The 21,641-nt window shown below is 41.7% G+C and overlaps 1 long non-coding RNA gene across 1 annotated transcript; it reads right to left on the reverse strand.

Moving 5' to 3' along the window:
• Positions 1-1,178: 1,178 nt before the first annotated feature.
• On the reverse strand, positions 1,179-2,553 carry LOC124465528. The gene is made up of 3 exons (XR_006955839.1): positions 2,407-2,553; positions 1,552-1,685; positions 1,179-1,342 (listed from the first exon to the last, which is right to left on the reverse strand). It is a non-coding gene; the product is annotated as an uncharacterized LOC124465528 (long non-coding RNA).
• Between the last annotated feature and the right edge of the window lie 19,088 nt (positions 2,554-21,641).

The following is a 21,641-nucleotide window of genomic DNA, read 5'->3' on the forward strand; positions in this document are numbered from 1 at the left end:
TTACATTTACATTACATTTATTCATTTAGCAGACGCTTTTATCCAAAGCGACTTCCAAGAGAGAGCTTCACAAAGTGCATAGGTCACTGATAATAACAACAAGATAGCCCCACAGCATTGCGGGTAGTCAAAAACAAGAAGTACATATTGTGAACAACCAAAAAATAGTGCTAAAGGGAAGAAACCATAAGACCATGTAGTTAAACAAGTTAAAATTACACAACATTAATCTCTAAGTGCAGGTGTACCTGTAGGAAAGCAATAAAAATAGGATTAACTAAAAAAAAAAGAATACAACAGTTTAAATCAGCTACCACTAACCAACAAGAGCAACAGTCTAAGCAAGAGTCATTGTGAACCTTGAGGAAACTAGCGTTGGGTTCAGCAAACCATTCCTAAGTACCATTGTACTCCCGGAACAAGTGCGTCTTGAGCCTTCTCTTGAAGGTGGAGAGACAGTCCGTGTCTCTGATGGAGGTGGGGAGTTGATTCCACCACTGGGGTGCCAGGCAGGAGAAGAGCTTGTGCTGGGACCGGGCGGTCTTGAGAGGTGGGACCACCAGGCGGTTGTCTGAAGAAGACCGTAGGTGGCGGGTGGGGGTGTAAGGCTGCAGAAGAGACTTGATGTAGTCGGGCGCAGTCCCGTTCACTGCTCGGAAGGTCAGTACCAGGGTCTTGAATCTGATGCGGGCCGTTATGGGTAGCCAGTGGAGGGAGATGAGGAGCGGGGTAACGTGGGAGCATCTGGGTAGATTGTAGACCAGACGGGCCGCTGCGTTCTGAATTCTCTGAAGAGGGCGGGTTGCGCATGATGGGAGACCGGCGAGCAGCGAGTTGCAGTAGTCCAACTTGGAGAGGACAAGTGCTTGGACAAGCAGCTGGGTGGAGTGCTCAGACAGGTATCTCCTGATCTTCCGGATGTTGTAGAGGGTGAATCTACACGACCGGGAGACCGCAGCAATGTGGGCCGTGAGGGAGAGCTCGTCATCCATGGTAACCCCAAGGTTCCTGGCAGAGGATGAGGGGGTCACCGTCGCAGATCCCAGGGTGATTGAGAAGTCATGGGAGATGGAGGGTTTGGCCGGGATGATGAGAAGTTCCGTTTTGGCAAGGTTCAGCTGGAGGTGAAGGTTCAGCTGGAGGTGGTGCATTTAAAAGCTTTGCATTTCATAGCATTCAACCCCAAGCACAACTGACCTCAGATATGGTTTTGAGTGTAGTGGAACACGTGGAGAATATCTTCCATCCATCATCAGACCCCTCAGCTACTCTCCGGTGATGTGATAATGAGGAGCCCCCATTGCTCCAGTCCAAGTCAATGGAGCCTGGTAACCGGAACTGGCTACAACAATAATACAATGATGTGCTTAGAACATTTAAGAGACTGTAACTTGCACACGCTCCAGGCACGCACTGTTAAACACCACTGGAATTTAACACCAATGGACACAAAAAATACTGAACAATGGCAACTGCAAGAGAACGATGTGTGAAACAGCTCAAAGGACTAGCTGAGCTGTAAGCACCCAACCCCACTGAAAAGGCTCTCACCTTGTTGTGCATGCCGACCATAGGTGCGAATCTCCTCGATGAACTCGGACACTTAAGCTATCAGGCCGTCTGCTGAAGCAACATTCGAGAGCGTACCCCTTGCCCACTCTAGGCTTCGCTGCATTGTTTCCATCCTGAAAGAAGACTGGTGTTAAAGTAGACAAGGCTAGATTTGTTGTTGTTGTATCCAAACCAGTAATAATTTATCGACCATGTGTATCTGGAATAAGAACGTGAACAAATAGTCTCCATAATAAATCGTCTAACAACTGAAAATAACCTAAAGGGAGAAATACCAGTAATATTAGAAGCTAAAAGTTGTGGTAGCATTGCACCCTGTGGTGGTCTGGTAACAACACAGGCTTGAATGAAATAGGATAAGTTTCGTTTTAAGATAAAAGAAAAAGCTAACGCCAGCCAGCCTTACCAAGGTTAAGCTTGTTTGCCTTCAGCAGCGAGTTTGCCTCAAAATACAAACTAGATTGACTAATCGACTTTAAGTAACAATAAAAGACGAATCTCAAGAGTTTGCAGCACCGGAGGCTAACTCGTTTTGCTAGCTACATAACTAGTGGATATATAGTTGGATATGAACTGTCCAGCCTTAACATGGTAGCTTTCACGGATAAAAACAAAACGCAAATAGCTAGTCTTTATCCAACAGTATAGACTAGTCAGTTACTGGCTAGCTAGCAAGGCAGGAATATCACAGTAGCAACCATTTGCTAAAAACAAACATACAAAAGCTACCCGCAAAGCCAGTGAGCAAGTAAAACCCCATGTTAGCCTAGCTAGCCGGTGAAGATTACGATAATAATGATTCATCACAAATAATGATTTCGAAAAAAACTGTACCTTGTCAACGTGGACTGAAGGTCGTCGTGTCCAGCGTTATCGGATAACAAAAGCCGAGTGCAGTCATTTAGGGTCTGCTTGCAGTTTCGTAGGAAGTTCCTTCTTGCCATCTTAAACTTCTGACTGTGCTGGGCTAAACTTGTTTTGAATCGGCCACTTCTCCAGTGGGGAGGATCCATGGTACTTGAAAATACAGGGAGGAATCCAATCACACAAGCCCAGCTAACTGCAGGAGGAGCTAGGGAAATTGTGGGCAGTGATTTGCATGTGGCGTTCAGGCGTTTATTTAACGCCTGCAATTGCACGTGTAAATATGCACGCGTTTATTTAACGCCTGCAATTGCACGTGTAAATATACACACGTTTATTTAACGCCTGCAAATGCACGTGTAAATATACACGTGTTTATTTAACGCCTTCAATTGCACGTGTAAATATACACGTGTTTATTTAACGTCTCCAAATGCACGTGTAAATATACAGGTGTTTATTTAACGCCTGCAAGCCTTAACTAATGCTACATTCATGTGTAACTTTCGCCTGCACATTTACGGCTGCAGCCGCTTATGAAACAGCTACAGGAGCTTCCTAAACGGGTGTCCAATCAAAAATACGCGTTAAAATTACGCGTACATATGACCCTTTTGGCTTTCCATAACACACAGCCTTTCTGGAAATGGTGTGCTGACCAAGCCCCACCGTCACCCTCATTTCGCTTCCAATCGCAGCTCGCCGTTACGAATATAAATTCTTTTTCGGCGGCCATTGTTGTTTTCAACTGGAATTGCCTCATAGCCGTGCTGGAGGCAGCCACGTTCGGTAAGTCCTATTTTTACACATTTTAAGCTAGAATCAATGATTGGGTTTGTGAAAGTACACTACCCTTGAATTATGGTGAAGGTTTGAGCACTTTGAGACCTTTAAATCGTGAGTTTGAAGAGATGGAAAACCGAACTCGAAAAGTAGCTAGCTTTTCTCCCTGTGTAATTAGCTAGTGAATCATGTAGCATCTCGGCGAATTCCTCAAGAAGGTGGAGGAGGGCAGCTTTTAGGAGAACAAGCGATTCCCCACAGACCTGTCGACTCAGAATTTTGATTTGGGTCGAGAAAGTCTTTGTAATAAGCCTATGCGCCAGGGAGACCGCATAGGCTTAGGCGGCAGCCATGTTTTGGTCGCGTCATGTTCATAAGTTCACCATTTTACAGTTCAGTCGACACAAAAACCTCGAGGTATTATTAGCACAAAGTATCAAAACACAAGGCTACAGTTTTCTCAGAAACTTTCTAGAAAGTCACTAATTATATATATTCACTACAACAGCTTGATTGATGGAAAGATTAAAATGTATTGTTTAGAACAGACAATAAGTCAGTCTTTTCAAAGGTATGCAATTTACTTAAATGTTTAGTTTAATTGTTTATTTGATAGTTAATATAAAGGTGAATTGCCTTTCGTAATTAACAACTATAAAAGTCATAATTTGCTCTATAGAAAGTCAACACAATTGATCGTTGGTTTCACTTGTTGCTTGTCTACCCTTTTGGTTTGCCATTTACTATGTAGTCTACTGTTGGTATTATAGGCTTGTGTGCTGTCAGTTATGTGTTTACTGCCTTTTTTCTTACTGTGCTGCCACATGCCAAAGAAAAATGTAATGTATGCATTTGATGAATAATAAAGTTTTGTTGTTTTACTATGTCTGGCCATTAAATCCATAGACATAATAATTTAATCATAGACATTCTTTATTAAGTGACCTAAAAACAGGTGTAAAGCCTGGTCATTTCCGGTTATTTTCTGCCACGAGGTACGAAGGCAAACAAGCATCTAAGTGAAGCAACTACTAAATCAAAGTAAGTCATCACAAATTATGCATACAACTTAAATATATTATATATATATATAGTCAACAGTGAATGAGGTTGTTAGGCTACTGGCGTAAAGTTAAGTTTGGTAATAATTTCAGTAGACCCTAACCGTTGTTTGGCCAAACGAGAACTGAACGTTATGAGCTAGCCTAGCCTAGCCTAGCTGTTGTTAGGTTCAGTTTTTCATGTTTTTTCCGCAAGATGATACAATTTCAACGTTTCATATGTTAAAGATATAATTGAAAGAGGCAAATAGTAGTACTATACAAATGTATTCGAAGGGTAGTGAGTTAGGTAGTCTGCGTTTGTCATTAAACTGAGTAGGAGACCTGTTTAGTAGGCTTTGCATACACATGTGCCATCGAAACCCAGAAACCACAGAGCCCCCCGATCAAACCCCGATTTACCCCCTGATTGTAACTTATGTCATAGAGTTATATCCGTGATTCAGACTGTAGCTTGTTGCAACATTTCTTAAACGGTCTTAACAGCAGAGGTATTGTAGTTGAAAGGGAATGGGTCTCATTTGTTTCGTTACCCGGGCTTGCATGATTAAGTTAATGACTCGTGTATAGCGTTAGCTATGGAGGATTATAGGGGCCAAAACTAAATAAATAAATACTTGGATAAATAAATAATTATATAACACAAAGCTTAAATAAATGACACAAAATATAAAAATGTTACATGTATTTGTGTGTATATATATATATGTTTACGTTTTCATGTGTTTACATTTATTCATTTATACTTACATTTATTCATTTATACTTACATTTATTTATTTATACTTACATTTATTTATTTATACTTACATTTATCCACGGTGAAACTTCCTGCAGCAAAATAAATCTGTCGTCCCCCCGTCACCAAGTCAGGGGGCGGGTCAAAGCCTCTGATTGGTGAATGAACAGTTTTACACACCAGGCAGGCTCAACCAGTCGATCAAGCTCTCTTCAAGCTAGAGGGATCCTCTATCGCCTCACTCTACAGCTGCTAGGGGTGTGCGACACTGCACGATGTGGTATAGATCCGATACCAAGGAGAAAATACAGGGCCAGTATTGCCAATACCGATACTTTGGGCTTAGAAAAGCAGTGGAGGGGCAAAGTGAGTTTGAGCGAAGTTAGATGGTGTTTGCACAACCACTATGATGTAAAGGGAGTTGTGTACTCAGTGTGGAATGAAACTTAAGTATCGATCTTATCAAGCTATCAATCAGGCTATTGATACCAACGTTGGTATCGATAGTTGCCGGGTTTCCCAACCCGGCCACTGTCGGTCTTAAGATCGATATGCCCACCCCTATGCTGTATCATCTCGCTGAGGATCGTGAACACATTTTCATTGATGTCTGTGTCAGTTAGGGCCAATATCATTCCTATAATTTCAGCGAAGATCTCAATATGATGTAAAAAAAAAGTGAACTGGCAGGTGCCTCCATCTCTTCAGCTTCCGCCAACATTTCGACCACTGTAGCATTCAATATTTCATTCATTGAATCCGCACAAGGTGCTGCCACCTTGGAATAGTCAAAAGCAGTCGATTCAAGTTGAACCACCAATCAGAGGCTTTGACCCGCCCCCTGACTTTGTGACGGGGGGACGAGAGATTTATTTTGCTGCAGGAAGTTTCACCATGGATAAATGTAAGTATAAATACATAAATGTAAGTATAAATAAATAAATGTAAGTATAAATGAATAAATGTAAGTATAAATGAATAAATGTAAGTATAAATACATAAATGTAAACACATGAAAACGTAAACATATATATATACATACAAATACATGTAACATTTATATATTTTGTGTCATTTATTTAAGCTTTGTGTTATATAATTATTTATTTATCCAAGTATTTATTTAGTTTTGGCCCCTATAATCCTCCATAGTTAGCTAGCTTTTAGCCGTGGAGTGCATTTCATTAACACAGTGAATGAACTAGTTAGTACTGTTTAACCAACACGGTTGAATATAGTAGGTTTAGTTTGATTTGTTGCCAACGTGGGACAACTGCACAAGGCTTCTCAGACATCACTCATGGTTCCCAACAGTTGGTGTGTAGCAGAGAGGATAGAGAGACTGACTTGTAACCTTACGCTCATGAGTTCAAATCCCCATTCAGCCTATTGTTGTTGGCCAAACATGAAATCGTTTTGCTTCTACATTGTACATTTTTATAATATTTTGCCATTTTGAGGAGGAACCCGCATCGATGCTTGCAGCTATATTTTTAATTGTATTCCACTTAGTATTATTAGTTAATGTATCCTTAGTATAGTTAGACCATATATCTAAATTTAAGATTCCTATATGTTTATTGTATGCACCTTCCTGCCAAAGCAAATTCCTTGTCTGTGCAAAATTTCATGGCGAATAAATCCCTTTCTGATTCTGGCTAATCGTAAAAAAGATTTACTGGAACACCAGCAACAGGAGGATGCATGGTCACAGGTGATGTTAATGTAGGAACAATAACCTATATGAATATTAATTGTTGAATTTTTCCAAATTTCTATATTGACCAAGAGATGGTGTACTTAGGGCAGAAAAAAAAGGCTGATCTTTTTAGGCTATCAACCTGCCCCCACCTCTCATATGGTAAAATATGGAGTTACTGGATGGAGTCTCAACTTGATGGCTCTTAAACATTATTGTGTAACTTACTGTAGCTTTGCTAGTTATGTTGATAAATAAGGGTCAATATTGTGGTGTGATTGTAGTTGTTCTTGGATATAAAAGGAATTGTGAAGCATTGTTCTGTGGATTCTTGATCTCCCAATAAATTAGGTTTTGAACATTGAGTTATCTGTTCTGACACAGTGTTAAAGCATTGGTAAATTGGTCCGTAAAAATCAATTGTTTTGGTCTTGGTTGAGCATTTAAAATTTGTGTTAACTCTATGCATTTTGTGTCAAAGCAACAAGAAATGTGTTAATTGTATAGCCAACACAGACGGATGTTGTGCTAACTGTGTTAAGAGTTTCGGAAACGAAACTCAACATAGTAAAAACTGAATATATAGACCAATTATTTGTTTGTAAACAATCGGGATGCGCGCGCATGTGTTTGCAGAAAACCGGGAAAGGATAGCATTTTAAATGGCAAAAGGACAATACGGATTATACAAATAGTTAGATTTAAAAAGACCAAAAAGGTCGAGGAGGACAGCCTTTAAGAAAAAAGAAAAGCAATTACCTATTGATCTGTCGAATCAGAATTTTTATTTGGGTTACAAAAGTCTTGAAATTTGAGTGAGAATGTCGCCCGGTACAGACCGCATAGTCGAGGGGCAACCATGTCTTCACGTCATGTCACAAAGTTCATAATTTTACAGTTTTACAGCATATTCTACATCTAAAAAGTCGACCAAGGCAGTAAAAATGTTTTTTCATTAACATCAATTAACCGTAAAATAATTGTAATGTTCCAGAACCAAATGTTCGAGATATATCTGTAATATCACATTACAGGCTGTTCTTAGCAGGTAAATATGACTTTTATTAATATAACTTCTCTGTAAAAGAACAGCATTTCCAATAAATACAAATCAAGAATAAAGTCTTATTAGGTTGTATTGATTTATCATATTAATTCAAAGCAACTTGTGTACCCAACGCACAGCATTCAGATGCTGTAATCGATATCCTAATACTACAGACATTACCGGCGCTTCAGATTACACCTGTAGCGCCTGCTAGCTGCGCGACTTGGATAATATTATATCTTGTCACAGAATTATCCAATGGACAGGTTAGATAGGGATCTAACTGGACAACATTCACACTCAAGGTGAACACTTTATGTATCCAAACTACAGACCATCACATTACACATATCAAAACAATAAATACTCAAGGAGTATTTATATATAATGTAAATATGCAATATTTCAGTACACAAGGCAAATATAATTAATACCTGTTCTCCATTCTAAAGTTTCTAATGATGGCAGCAACTGTGAAGCGGCTGAGATTTGGTTGGACCCTCTGGCCAGCCTCCCTCATGCTCAAACCATGGTCAACCACGGTGGCCCAAATCTCATTAGAGATCACCGTTCTCCTTTTTCTTTCTCCTCCACCTACTTCTTCTTGTCCTCTTCCTCCTCCTCCTCCTTGTCATCCTCTTCCTTGTCCTCTTCCTTGTCTATTTCCTTGTCTTTTTCCTTGTCCTCCTCTTCCTCCTCTCACTCTTACTCCTCTCCTTCTCTGGTTGTTGATATGTTCTAAGTTCTCAATTTTTCACAAAACAAAATAGAGGCTCAAGGCCCTTTTTATACTGCAGTCCTGATCGCAAATTGCTCACCAGACCTGATGGTTAAGAGATTTGAGTAGTTGCGTGTTGTAGGTTGATGCTTTGAGACTTTACTTGAGAAGTGTGTGCAACAACTGAACATTGTGTGTAGTGTTTTGACAAACGCAGAGTTCATCATGGAAAACCTGCTAGCGAGCTGGAAAGTTACCATGGAAACTTACCAAAAGGTTTCATTACCTCTCTTTCTGGAACGGAATCCTTGGAGTAAGCCTCTTTTCAGGGTTAAACAAACCAAAGTTTTCACTAAACCCGCTACCTTGAATACCCCCCCTGGTCACTTTCTTTTTTCTCTTGAGGCATCAACAACACAGCTGACAGGTTAGGCTCTCTGTCAATACACGAGGGTGACCTGATTTGGGTTTGTGAAAAAGAGGACACTTAGGCGAGGGGGGGGGGGGGGGGGGGGGGGGGGGGGGGGGGGGGGGTGGTAGTGTATTGCATGTCGCACCATGAGAATGCATACAAATGTCACAAATGAAATGAACCTTCACAAAATAGCAAAGTGCTAACGTGTCTTTTTTGTGGCATTTAGTCCATGCTTCTGTGGCTTTCAGTGGTTGTTTCATGTCTTTAATGTTTTGTCCATATTAAAGCAATAATGATAAATAACACATTCTAAATAATAATAACAGTCTTTATATGGCCACATGTTAAAATAAGAAAATTAAGACACTTTTCAGTCCTCCTCATATTAAAGCAATAATGATAACAAAGGCGGAAAGGTGCTCAGTTTTGCCAGATTGGAAATGGCGTAAAAGTATCGTACCAAAGGCTCAAAATGATCGTATTTGGAGGATAATTATCGTGCATCTGGCAACAATGAAAAGGCGGTCAACCAAGGACAGTTCTCTCTAGTCAGAGCTCGCTGGAGAAAGTGGAACGTAATACCTGTAATAAACTTGTAAGAGTGTAATAACTAGTTTGTGAAAGACCCAGAGAAACACAAATATCCCACAAGGCAAAATCTAGGACAATTTTGGAATCCCTGCCAGACGCATTTTTTAGGTCTCGAAAAGAGGACATGTCTGGGTAAAAGAGGACGTCTGGTCACTGTAAATACACATGCTGAAACAATTTCTAAAACAATTGAACGTGCTGTATCTAACCAACTGTCTAACTTTCTCTCTCAGAACAACCTGCTTGACCCCAACCAATCGGGCTTCAAGACCGGCCACTCCACAGAGACTGCCCTCCATTCAGTCACTACTGCCCTCCAGTCTGCCAGAGTGACTTCGAGGTCATCCGTCATCATTCTGCTGGACCTTTTCTGCAGCGTTTGATACGGTTAACCACCAGATCCTGCTCTACAGACTTTCTGAGATGGGCATCACTGGCACTGCACTCTAGTGGATCTCATCCTCCCTATCGGGAAGATCCTACCAGGTCTCCTGGGGAGGCAAACTGTCAGACCCTCGCCAGCTCTCCACTGGTGTCCCACAGGGCTCCGTCCTTGGACCCCTCCTCTTCCCTCTGTACACCACCTCACTTGGACCAATCATCACCTCCCATGGCTTCTCCTACCACTGCTACGCTGACGACAGGCAGCTGTACCTGTCGTTCCCCCCGACCGATCCGAGGATCTCAGCTAGGATTGAGGCCTGCCTCGCAGACATCTCCGCCTGGTTGACCGAGCACCACCTCCAACTGAACCTCGCCAAAACAGAACTTCTCATCATCCCGGCCAAACCATCCATCTCCCACGACCTCTCTATCACCCTGGGATCTGCGACGGTGACCCCTTCATCCTGCCAGGAACCTTGGGGTTACCATGGATGACAAGCTCTCCCTCATGGCCCACATTGCTGTGGTCTCCCAGTCGTGTAGATTCACCCTCTACAACATCCGGAAGATCAGGAGATACCTGTCTGAGCACTCCACCCAGCTGCTTGTCCAAGCACTTGTCCTCCCCAAGTTGGACTACTGCAACTCGCTGCTCGCCGGTCTCCCAGCATGCGCAACCCGCCCTCTTCAGAGAATTCAGAACACAGCGGCACGCCTGGTCTACAATCTACCCAGACGCCCCCACGTTACCCCGCTCCTCATTTCCCTCCACTGGCTACCCATCACGGCCCACATCAGATTCAAGACCCTGGTACTGACCTTCCGAACGGGACTGCACACGACTACATCAAGTCTCTCCAGCAGCCTTACACCCCCACCAGCCACCTACGGTCTTCTTCAGACAACCGCTTGGCGGTCCCACCGTTCAAGACCGCCCAACACAAGCGCTTCTCCTGCCCGGTCCTCCAGTGGTGGAATCAACTTCCCACCTCCATCAGAGACACAGACTGTCTCTCCACCTTCAAGAGAAGGCTCAAGACACACTTGTTCCGGGAGTACAACGGTACTTAGGAATGGTTTGCTGAACCCAATGCTAGTTTCCTCAAGGATCACAATGACTCTTGCTTAGAGACTTTTTGCTCTTGTTGGTTAGTGGTAACTGATTTAAACAGTTGTATTCGCTGCAAAATATTCTATTTTAGTTAATCTTATTTATTTATTTTACTGTTGCTTGCTTTTCTACAGGTACACTTGCACTTACAGATTCATGTTGTTTAATTGTAACTTGCTTAACTACATGCTCTTATGGTTCTTCCCTTTGGCACTTATTCTTTGGTTATTCACAATGTGTGCTTCTTGTTTTGGCTACCCGCAATGCTTTGGGGCTATCTTGTTGTTATTATCAGTGACCTATGCACTTTGTAAAGCTCTCTCTTGGAAGTCGCTTTTGATAAAAGCGTCTGCTAAATGAATACATGTAAATGTAGGGAGTTTTGGATTGTTAATATTGTTGCTAATGTTGCTAATGCTCTGACATTCTGGTTCCGCTTCGGATGCCATCAAGCGGGATCTCTAGTTGTAATTAGTACTTCACTAATCACAATCAGCATTCATTAGCAGAATGCTAGCGTGTTATGGGCAAAAACGACTCACCCTGTAAGAAATCGAAAGGACATAAGTACTCGTTCATTCCACTATCGACCTTTAATCCATGTTGAACATGCAAAACCTACAATCAAATCTGAGATTTGTCAACGACAATCATCCGTTGTTGGCCTCTTCAACAAGGGCCAAGGGTTCACACTGACTTTAAATTACTTTAATGTCTTTAAACACATTGCAATTTGCACTACAATACACAATTTGTATCTTTTTGACCATTTGTATTTTGTGTAGGGCTGTCAAGCGATTAAAATATTTATTCGCGATTAATCACATTTCACATGATTAATCGCGATTAATCGCAAACTATTTAATCTGTTAAAATGTTACCCCAATAAATTATATTTAAAAAACAAAATATTAAAAGGGTGTACTTAAAAACTTCAAATAGGCCTAACCGGATGTAATGTCCATATAAGAAGTTCAGATGGAACACAACTTAAATTGTGAGGGAGTTTTATTCACTCACAAACTATACTGCTGTAGCTATATAAACATCTCCAACATTTGACTTCTGGAAAATAAAATAGCCTACATTTAAGACATGTTGTCTCATAGCCTACTATGATATCCTGTTCCATAATATTTAAATCTCACTTAAAGATACTTCAGATACTTAAGCAACCACAGATTTACCTTAATATTGAAGACAGTTTCTATTTTGTTGAACTCAGTCAGCTGCTCGCTTCTTTTGGGAGTGTTGTCTGCCATTTGTTACAGGAGCGAACGCTGCTGCTGCTACTGCTACAGTGCTAACGCTGCTCCTAGCTTTGTGCTTTTTGCATGCGATAGTTTAGGCTGGAAGTACTGGAAGATAACTAAACTCAGCCTGAATTACGTGGAGTTCAGAACTCCACTTTGCCACTAAGAGCCGCAAAGACCAATATCATGCCTTCTATAAGCCCTGTCGCATTGATATGATTGACATGAGTAGTAGGGGGAAAGGGGCTTTAGAGCATCATGCCTGTGCAATGGCACAAGAATAATGCTAGTTCTACCGGGCACTTTCTGTGCGGATGATAAACCGCTGCTTAGTTGACCAAATCATATATTTGAATTTCTATTACAATTGAAATAGTTTGGGGAATGGTACTGTCTTATTTTCTTATCTTTCTTTCTTTATCTTTTGACTAAACTTGTCTCACCAAAGACAACAGAAAATCAGTGCACTTGTATTGAAGTAGCTATTGAATTTGTATTCAAATCACAAAAGTTAACTTACTAAAATGACTAATGTTATAGTCTTTATTTCATAGTAATGCCCCCCGCCCCTCCTTTTCAGGGTCATTCTTCTGGTCACCTTAGTTGTAACAAAGTCACTAATGGGAGTTGCATAGCTCCAATCATGGTTGCAAACTTACACCTGCTAGCAGTCTTTAAAAGAAAACTATAGGCTACAAGCTCATAAAAAATGAAAAGTGACATGTTGCAAATGAACACTGGGGTTCATGGAATTGAACTCATGTGTCTGTCTATTGCAGTTGTGTGACCTTGATGGTCTACGGCTAGCACACCTCAAGGTTCCGCCACCATGACACTCCTGGTGGACGCAGTCTGGGCGGTGTGGAGCATGCGGGGTGAACATCAGCAATGACCTCACCTGGTCTGTTCACACGGACAAGGTGGTCAAAGCGGCCCGTAAGCGCCTCTTCTTCCTTAGGAGACTGAAGAAGTTTGGTATGGACTCAGTCATCCTCACCAACTTTTACAGATGCACTATAGAGAGCATTCTGACTGGTTGTATTACAGTGTGGTATGGGAGCTGCACAGACCGGGAACGCAAGGCCCTACGAAGTGTGGTCCGTTCTGCTGAGTTCATCATCGGCAGGAAGCTCCCAGCCCTATAGGACACCTACCACACATGTTGCCTAAGGAAAGCCGGCAGGATTCTAAGAGACTGTTCCCACCCATCCTTCAGTCTCTTAACCCACGTTGCCTTCTGGCAGGCGTTACCGCAGCATCCGGTCGCGCACACGCAGACTGGACAACAGTTTCTACCCAAGGGCCATCAGGCTTCTGAATGGACACTGATATGGACATTGTTTTTCTGCACACTAGTCACTTATACAGTGTCACTTTCAGCTACTGGTTGCTCTATCAGTAACTTGCACTACTGTACCTCGCCAACAGGCTCCTGTATGGTCATTGACATAGTCACTGATCTGCAAATTTGCACTATTGTACTGTACTTACTTTGGTTAGAATAGGTTATAGGATTGAAACAGGTTTTTTGTGCATTAGGGTTAGTATAGTGTACTATCTATTGTTATCTGTAATTTAGGAAGTTTTAGTATTAGGGTTAGTATGGTCGATATTTATTGCTCTCTGTATATTTAGAAAGTTTCACTTATTTAAGCTCAGCATTGATGTAAATTGTGTTCCGTGTACTTATATGTTATGTTATGCCAGGTGCTTGCGTTGTCTTGTCTTAAGAATTTCAGTGCCCAGTCTAACCTTGTGTTGTTCTGTGTACCTGACAAATAAAAGACTTGAACTTGAACTATTCTAGTTCGATTAGCTTTCCATACCAATAGAGTTCTTCGCAATCGCCAAGATCCTTTATTTCACACGTATGAGTTCTTGTTTGAGCGATATCGATTCAGCCGACAAGGACTCATTTATTTGCAAGACCTTCTCGGGCCGTACATTGCAAATATCACACGTCGCAGCAAGCTTTATGAGCTTATGCTGCTGTATGTGAATATGTAACGCTATGTTTTAAGAAATGTCTTGTCTTATCTGTTGTGCCTGTGCTTTTTATGATTCACTGTGGGAGAGTGGGAAACGTCATATCGATTCCTTATTATGTGACGTGAAGAAATTGACAATAAAGCTACTTGAAACTTTTACTGCGCTTCAGACTCTCTGCCTAGCCTTGATGTTTTTTGTGTCAGGTATATTTTTTTAGGCAATGCAGAAAACATTGGCAAAGCCGCAGCATGTGTTGCTGTAAGAAAAATGTAGGCTATTGGCGCTCAACCAGGTGATGAATCAATTCATCATATTCCCTACCTGGCCATGTCCCAGTCAATTAAATCTAAGAGGGATTTACACATAGGCCTACATGCATATACACATATATAGTACATGATATAAGTGCTTTCTGTAGGCCTACATTTATCCTCACAAGTGCCTCACAAGCTTGTTTTTATACTTATTCTGAAAGAGTTGATATCATTATTTTCGCTAGCAAGATCTCATTCGATGATTAATTTCCATTAAGCGTACTGCCAGCAGGCACATTTAAAGAAATGTGATCTGATTGATTGGGGTAATAAAGCACTTAAGATGAGCCTATACATTTTACAAAAAAAAATACAAATATTACATTTTTTTCCCCAAGCTGCCTGTCTTGCTCTGGCAGCGGTGGCGGTGTTTGACCTAGCCATGATAATATGCTTATTGTCTTCGTAGAGACTCATAATAATAGTTTGCTCGGATGGTGAGAATATCACCGCTCTCTTTTTCGTTTTTTCCGCCATCATACCGTTAGAAAATCACTGTATGGTGATCAACCTTTCCTGCCTTTTGAAGCAGGACGTGCACGTGCACTTGCCCTGATGAGTTTAGCCTGATTGAAATTAACCACATGATTTAGATGCGGATCAGTCGTTGACGAACCGATATTTGCTGTTCTCAATTAGCTCGTTAATGTTAATGGACTAAAGGGACAATTGATCAACTTATGCTGGGGACACACTTAACGATTTTTTTTAACCTTATAAGATTTTCAAACTGTGAGAGGACAATAACGACAGTTCGGTGGGTAAAATGAACATACAGTGAATATCAAAGTCCATTGAAGTCCTATGCAAATCTCAAAATGAAAACAATTGGCTGTAAAACGCTAGCTTTTCAACAAAGCCACCGGAGTGACGTAGGACGGGGGACCGCCCTTTTTGGCTCTGGTCTGTATCTTTGTCACACCCCAAAATGTACATCCAGAACAGCCCTCTCACTGGTGTTCCTGCCCAGTCCGAGGTAGCGTAGATCTCCGATGCTAGTTTAGCTGCGTGCTGCTCTGTAGGCTACTTCTAAGCAATAACAAGGATATTGAAAATTGACCACGGTCATAAATGCTGTGTTCCAGGCTGTACAGGGAAGGGTAACACTTATAGTCTTCCCAAGGATCCAAACATTCGACAGGCATGGTTGTTGTTTGCCTATAAGAAGATCCCGGCGAAGTTCAACATGCAATTATACATTTGCTCTGAACATTTCACCCAAGACAGTTTTGTCAACCTTGGACAATTTCAAGCAGGATTTGTTAAGAAACTGAACCTAAAAAGATGTGCTGTTCCGACCGTACGCTCATCGCCAGAAAACGAATAGTAGTCTGGCCTATTGCTAACGCCTGTCTAGATGATCTATTTGAAAGAACTGGAGAAAGGCAGGTGCTAGATACAGGATACGTTAGCATTGCTAATAACTGTTACCAACAAAATCATACTACAGCTTGCGGTTGTGTTGAACGTAAGGTCGGAATGCACCTCTTTTCAGAAACAGCTTCATAGCAAATCCTGCTTTACATTGTCCCAGGTTTTTAAAACTGTCCTTGGTGAAATGGTTCCCGCAAACTTGTCGAGGGTCGAACTGCACAGGGATCTTCTATGCTATGATATAGACAAACATCAGCCATGCCCGTCTAGTCAATGTTAGATTGACTCTAGCTCATCTGCTTTTTATTAACGCTGATTTGCAAGGAATGCAAGAACAGCTAGATAGCGAAAACACCTACTGTACGAGTAGGCATGTAAACTAGTCAGATCAGATCAGTCAGGGGAGTCAGATGGCTGAGCGGTGAGGGAGTCGGGCTGGTAATCAGAAGGTTGTTGGATCGATTCCCCGCCGTGCCAAATGACGTTGTGTCCTTGGGCAAGGCACTTCACCCTACTTGCCTCGGGGGGAATGTCCCTGTACCTATTGTAAGTCGCTCTGGATAAGAGCGTCTGCTAAATGACTAAATGTAAATGTAAATGTAAACTAGTTTAGCTTGCTAACGTAAGAGCAAAGGTAGACTTGATTTAGCCTAGTTTACTGGCAATTGGGCTAACATTGTTTCATGTTCCTGACTGTGTTTCATTCAAATAAATAACCTGTGTCATGTAAATCTACAATTCACTATGCATGTTTGTCCAGATCTTTGTCAGGTTATTTTTTAGCAAGATATCTAGAGCTACAACAGCTATAGACCAATTATCACCCTACGTCACACAACTGTCAAGCAGTCTCAACTGCGCATGTGGGTTGCAAAAGACGAACTTCTCCCCGTTCTATTACTCTTCGAGTGTCGTTCAGGTCATCATATATCTCTGGCCACTGAATTGCAGGGCTTGATATTAACTTTTCGAGGCTCTTGGCCTTTGGACAAATACATTTACGTTCACTTGTCTATGCACAAAAGTCACTTGACCCCGATACCCTTAAATAGCCTGTCCAAGTGATCGGGCAAAACTAGCCTGGCTAACGGAGGTCGCTTTCTCAGGCAAATGACGAATGAAACAGACAGGTTAAAGAAATTCGAGATTCTGGCTATCTTCACCAGACTCGTATCTACATTAGGCAGTCCTCCCTGACGTTTCTGGTGTAGAATGGAGTGAAATACAACATTGTGCACACTGCCAGTGAGCGAGTCTGACTGAGGCTAACGTCAAAACAGTGTAACTGGGATGTAGTCTCACTCAGATTGCCAGTTTAAACAAATCAGAAAAATTATCGGACCAGCAGTCTAAAAGCAGAATTCCCATATCTCTTGAAAGCTGCCCTGCTCCACTTTTTAAATGTAGAATTGACTGTAAAAGTGTAAAATTATGAACTTTGTGACATGACCTGAAGACATGGTTGCCGCTCGACTATGCAGTCTGTACCGGGCGACATTCTCACTCAAATTTCAAGACTTTCGTGACCCAAATCAAAATTCTGATGCGACAGATCATTGGGTAATCGCTTTCTCTCCTGTAGGCATGTCCTCCTCGACGCTTTTGGTCTTTTTAAATCTAACTATATATTATCCGTGTGGTCCTTTTGCTATTTAAAATGCTATCCTTTCCCGGTTTTCTGCAGCCACAGTGCGCGCGCATCCCGATTGTTTACAAACAAATAATTGGTCTATAGCTAACTGAAGCCGAGTAGTAGTTTGGTTGCTAAGCTGTAGCCTAACGTTCTACCCACCTAAATCAATCCAGTTTGCTTCGACAACAGAAGTAGAAACAACATCATCATTTCAAATTATATGAAGTCAATCTGTTGAAAACAGTGTTGTGTAGTCTACAATAGATTTATTTGCGCGTTTTTATTTCAAGTCTACACCTTCGGTGTTTCAGTGAGTGCTGCTGTTGCGTTTTTGCTCCCCAGCTTCACTCGTTGAAAACCAGCTCATCAACCAGCTCATCTAAATATTAATGAGCATACCATAAAAGGAGAAAACCTAGTGTTTTTTCCCGGGAACATTTTAGAGGATCTATTAGGGGGCATAGAACAGCACCCGGGCCATTTTCAACCCAACCAATGTTACATAACCTGTTCGGAGACCTTAAGGAACAGTGTGAAATGCCCCAAAAATCCAGTCAATCGCCCCTTTAAGAATAAGCATGGCGGACTATATGCAGGAAGAAATTTTAATGATAGTTTTTGGAATTATTTTCACAGAAAATTCACGGAAAAAAGAAAAGGGTTTGCTGTTGCCAAAAATCAATTCCACTTAACTTTGTGTTTCGCCGTGACTCCGTTTGTTATGCTTCTGTCTTCTCTCAGCTTGCTTTCTGATTGGATATTGTTTTGTTTCACGTGATTAACTCGGGGTTTGTCCTCGGGGTTCCCCCCACACATTAGGATTTCTGATCGCCTCCGACGTCCTTCCGAGCAGATTCGATCACTCTTGACACACCTCACACCAAGGGAACATCTGATAAAATAATCAGTAGAACCATCAAGATTATCCTGTAGTGCAGGGCTCTTCAATTAGCTGGGGCCGGTTCTTGAAACTGAGGCAAAGTCGGGGGCCGGAGGATGAGTAATCACGGTAACAAATAAAGAAATTACAACAACATACTGAAGGAGTCAATATATTCTATTTTATAAGTGCTTAACAACATATGCCCAAGAGGCCGCATAGGCCCAATGATTCAAAAATCAAACCAGGTGAGCAATAACCAAGCCATATTAACAGACAATTGGAAAAAATGAAATTAACTTACAAAAATGGAAGACTAAGGGCGATGGGGGCCCCTGGGCTTGGGTAAATTTTCGGGCCCTACCAACTATACATGACTTTAAATAGAACAAAATGATACATACACAAGCTATATGTATTTAGAGCTGCACGATTCTGGATAAATTAAGAATAAAATAGAGATCACGATTCTGAACAAACAACAAAATAACATAATTTATATTAATTGCTGAAGTCAGCCAAGTAGTTCCAGCAAAACTGTTAACCGTTCTAATTGTAGCGCAGGCTACATTGTATTAGCAAAGAACATCCTTCCTTGGAATGAGCCTGTACAAAGTGTCTGAAATAAGTAACAATAACATCAGGGACGCAGTCATACAGTCAAAACCTCCATTTACAATTTTGAGAAACTTTACCAAGCCAATTACAACAATGAGTGACTTCAATATTGCTTTTAACCTATTTGGAAAATGTTATTTTTGTGAATTTACTGTCAGTCAGTGTCACGTAACTGCTCATCTCACATCTTATTCGATTTACCTCGCTAGTTAACCTAGCTACTTCAGACATGCTGTGGCCAACACATAAAAATCTTGATTTGATTTGGGGACAATGACATGGCTAGATAGCTGGCTAGTCTTGATGTAAACATACTGTCAAATTATAATTACTGTTTGGAGAATATGTCAACTTTGATGCGATCATCTCACATCCATTTGCTATTCAACTTGCTAAACATGCTGCGGCCGTACTGTAGCCTAGAACTGTATATGGCTGATACCTTGTTCGTAAAAATCTTGATATTGATTTGGGGACAATGACATGGCTTGTTAGCTAGCTAGTCTACTTTTCAAACATATTGTCAAATTATATTTACTGTTTGTCAACCGTACACAATGTTCTTATCTATGAATCGTGCCAGCAAAACTTTGTTTTCTTGCTAATAGCTCAGTCCTCCGCTGCACCTAAACGGGCGGGGCCCATGGGCTGTAGCCCAGTCAAGCCCAATGCTAAGTTCGACCCTGGTCACAAGTGATTATTATTAGGTATGTTAGTAGCACCGGCTGCAGCCGGCTGACTTGAAGCTGAGAATGCCATTGGCTGCTTCAAGTCAGCCGGGCTGCAATCGATGCCGGCGCTGCATGATGTCGAACGTACAATTTTTTATAATTTTTTTATCATAGTCACAAACTGATTGAGGTTACCGGAGCACACTCCGGGGGCCAGTCCAAAGCATCTCGGGGGCCGGATTCGCCCTGCGGGCCGCCTATTGAAGAGCCCTGCTGTAGTGTGTCCCCAGCATTAGGGTGACGAGCCCATGACTGACCGACTTAGACCAATGGGAAGAGACAACTCGTATGGAGAGGGTGAGGGGGGCGGAACTTCCAAGAGAGGAACGTTTTTTCAGAGAAGATGGCAGCGCAGTGTGGTAGCCTGTGAGGTGTGTTGTCAAACGAACTGATAACATGCAAGTCAGGAAGAACCGGGGGACAGCTGGCGAGTCTTACAGTTTTTCTCAATTGGTTTGGCTCATTTCACGAAACAGAAATGACATTCTCAAAACAACACGTGCAAACCTCCAAACCGCTGGGCACTTGTTCACAACAGATTGGAATTGTTCATTCCTTTAATCAAATTGCAATTGTATTAGCACATCCTTGTAAATGACAAGTGCAATTGCCTACAGTTTGCACACATTTCAAATGATTTTGCACATCTTTGAAATGGTTAGGTATAATTGCCTTCAATTAGGCCAACTATCAATTGAAAATATCTTGCTGGTCTAAACTGACTGTTAATTCTCAGTCAAGTGGTTGTTCTCTGCAAAACAAATTGGCATAATTTCCTTGTGTACATCATCAGCTGCACAATAGTTCACTCCACTGTCAAAATCTTTCAGGCACATAATACCATGAAAAACATAATGGTATATACTGTAATATGGATCTCTTGGATCATCTACTTACAGTCATTGTCAGGTGCAACTAGAACTTTACTAAACAAGGGGACACATCCGATCACCAATCACACAGTAAGTTTAGTTAGCTGACAGGAGCTATCCAGGAGTATAAATCCTTCCATCAAATATTTAGAGCTTGTCCCAGGCCAGCTCGGGGGAAACATCACTGTTTTTGCTGCCATTTCAGAGAATGGTGTAGTCACCCACATTCCCAGTCTTGGCCCATACAATACCCAGACACTCCTGGTGTCCTTGGACTGCCTGCACTCTGATACATGATACCCTCTACATGAGACCACTTTCTTACATTTGTCATTGTGTGGGACAATGTAAGCTTCCACCGTCACCCGCTCATCAGGATTCACTGCCCATCAAAGAATACTAATGGTGCTCATATCACCTAACTCCCCATTCCTTAAACCTATCCAGGAGGTTTTTTCTGCATGAAGGTGGAGGGTTTATGAGCATCGGGCTCAAAACCAGAGGTCCCTGCTCCAGGCAATGGATGCTGCTTGTGATGATGTCACAGCAGATCAGTGTAGGGGATTGTTGCGGCATGAACAACAATTCTTCCCCTGTTGCATCGTAAGGGAGAACATCAGATGTGATGTCAATGAAATCTGTGGCCAGACAGACAGTGAGGACGACAACTAGTGAAACTCCAGCTTTGCTTTACTTTCTTACTGTATTTGTTTCCTTCTTGCCATGAAATGCACCCTCTGCAACTCTGACTAGGAGGGGGTCACTTGCCTGAAACTTACTGTGGTTACTCATACTACTAGTGTAGGTTATACATAATGTTAGTTTTGATGTGCTTATTGTATGAAAGTATATTGTGCTGTACACATTTCCTGTAACAGTAACCATGATGTATGGCAATTACAGTAACAATTTCCATGGCAGTGTAAGTGCAATATGTGATGTGAAACCTTGTAGGTTACTCTTGAATTACTGTAATCTTTTTTCTGTTTGAT

This window comes from Hypomesus transpacificus, unplaced genomic scaffold (assembly GCF_021917145.1).
Source record: "Hypomesus transpacificus isolate Combined female unplaced genomic scaffold, fHypTra1 scaffold_52, whole genome shotgun sequence".
Lineage (NCBI taxonomy): Eukaryota > Metazoa > Chordata > Actinopteri > Osmeriformes > Osmeridae > Hypomesus > Hypomesus transpacificus.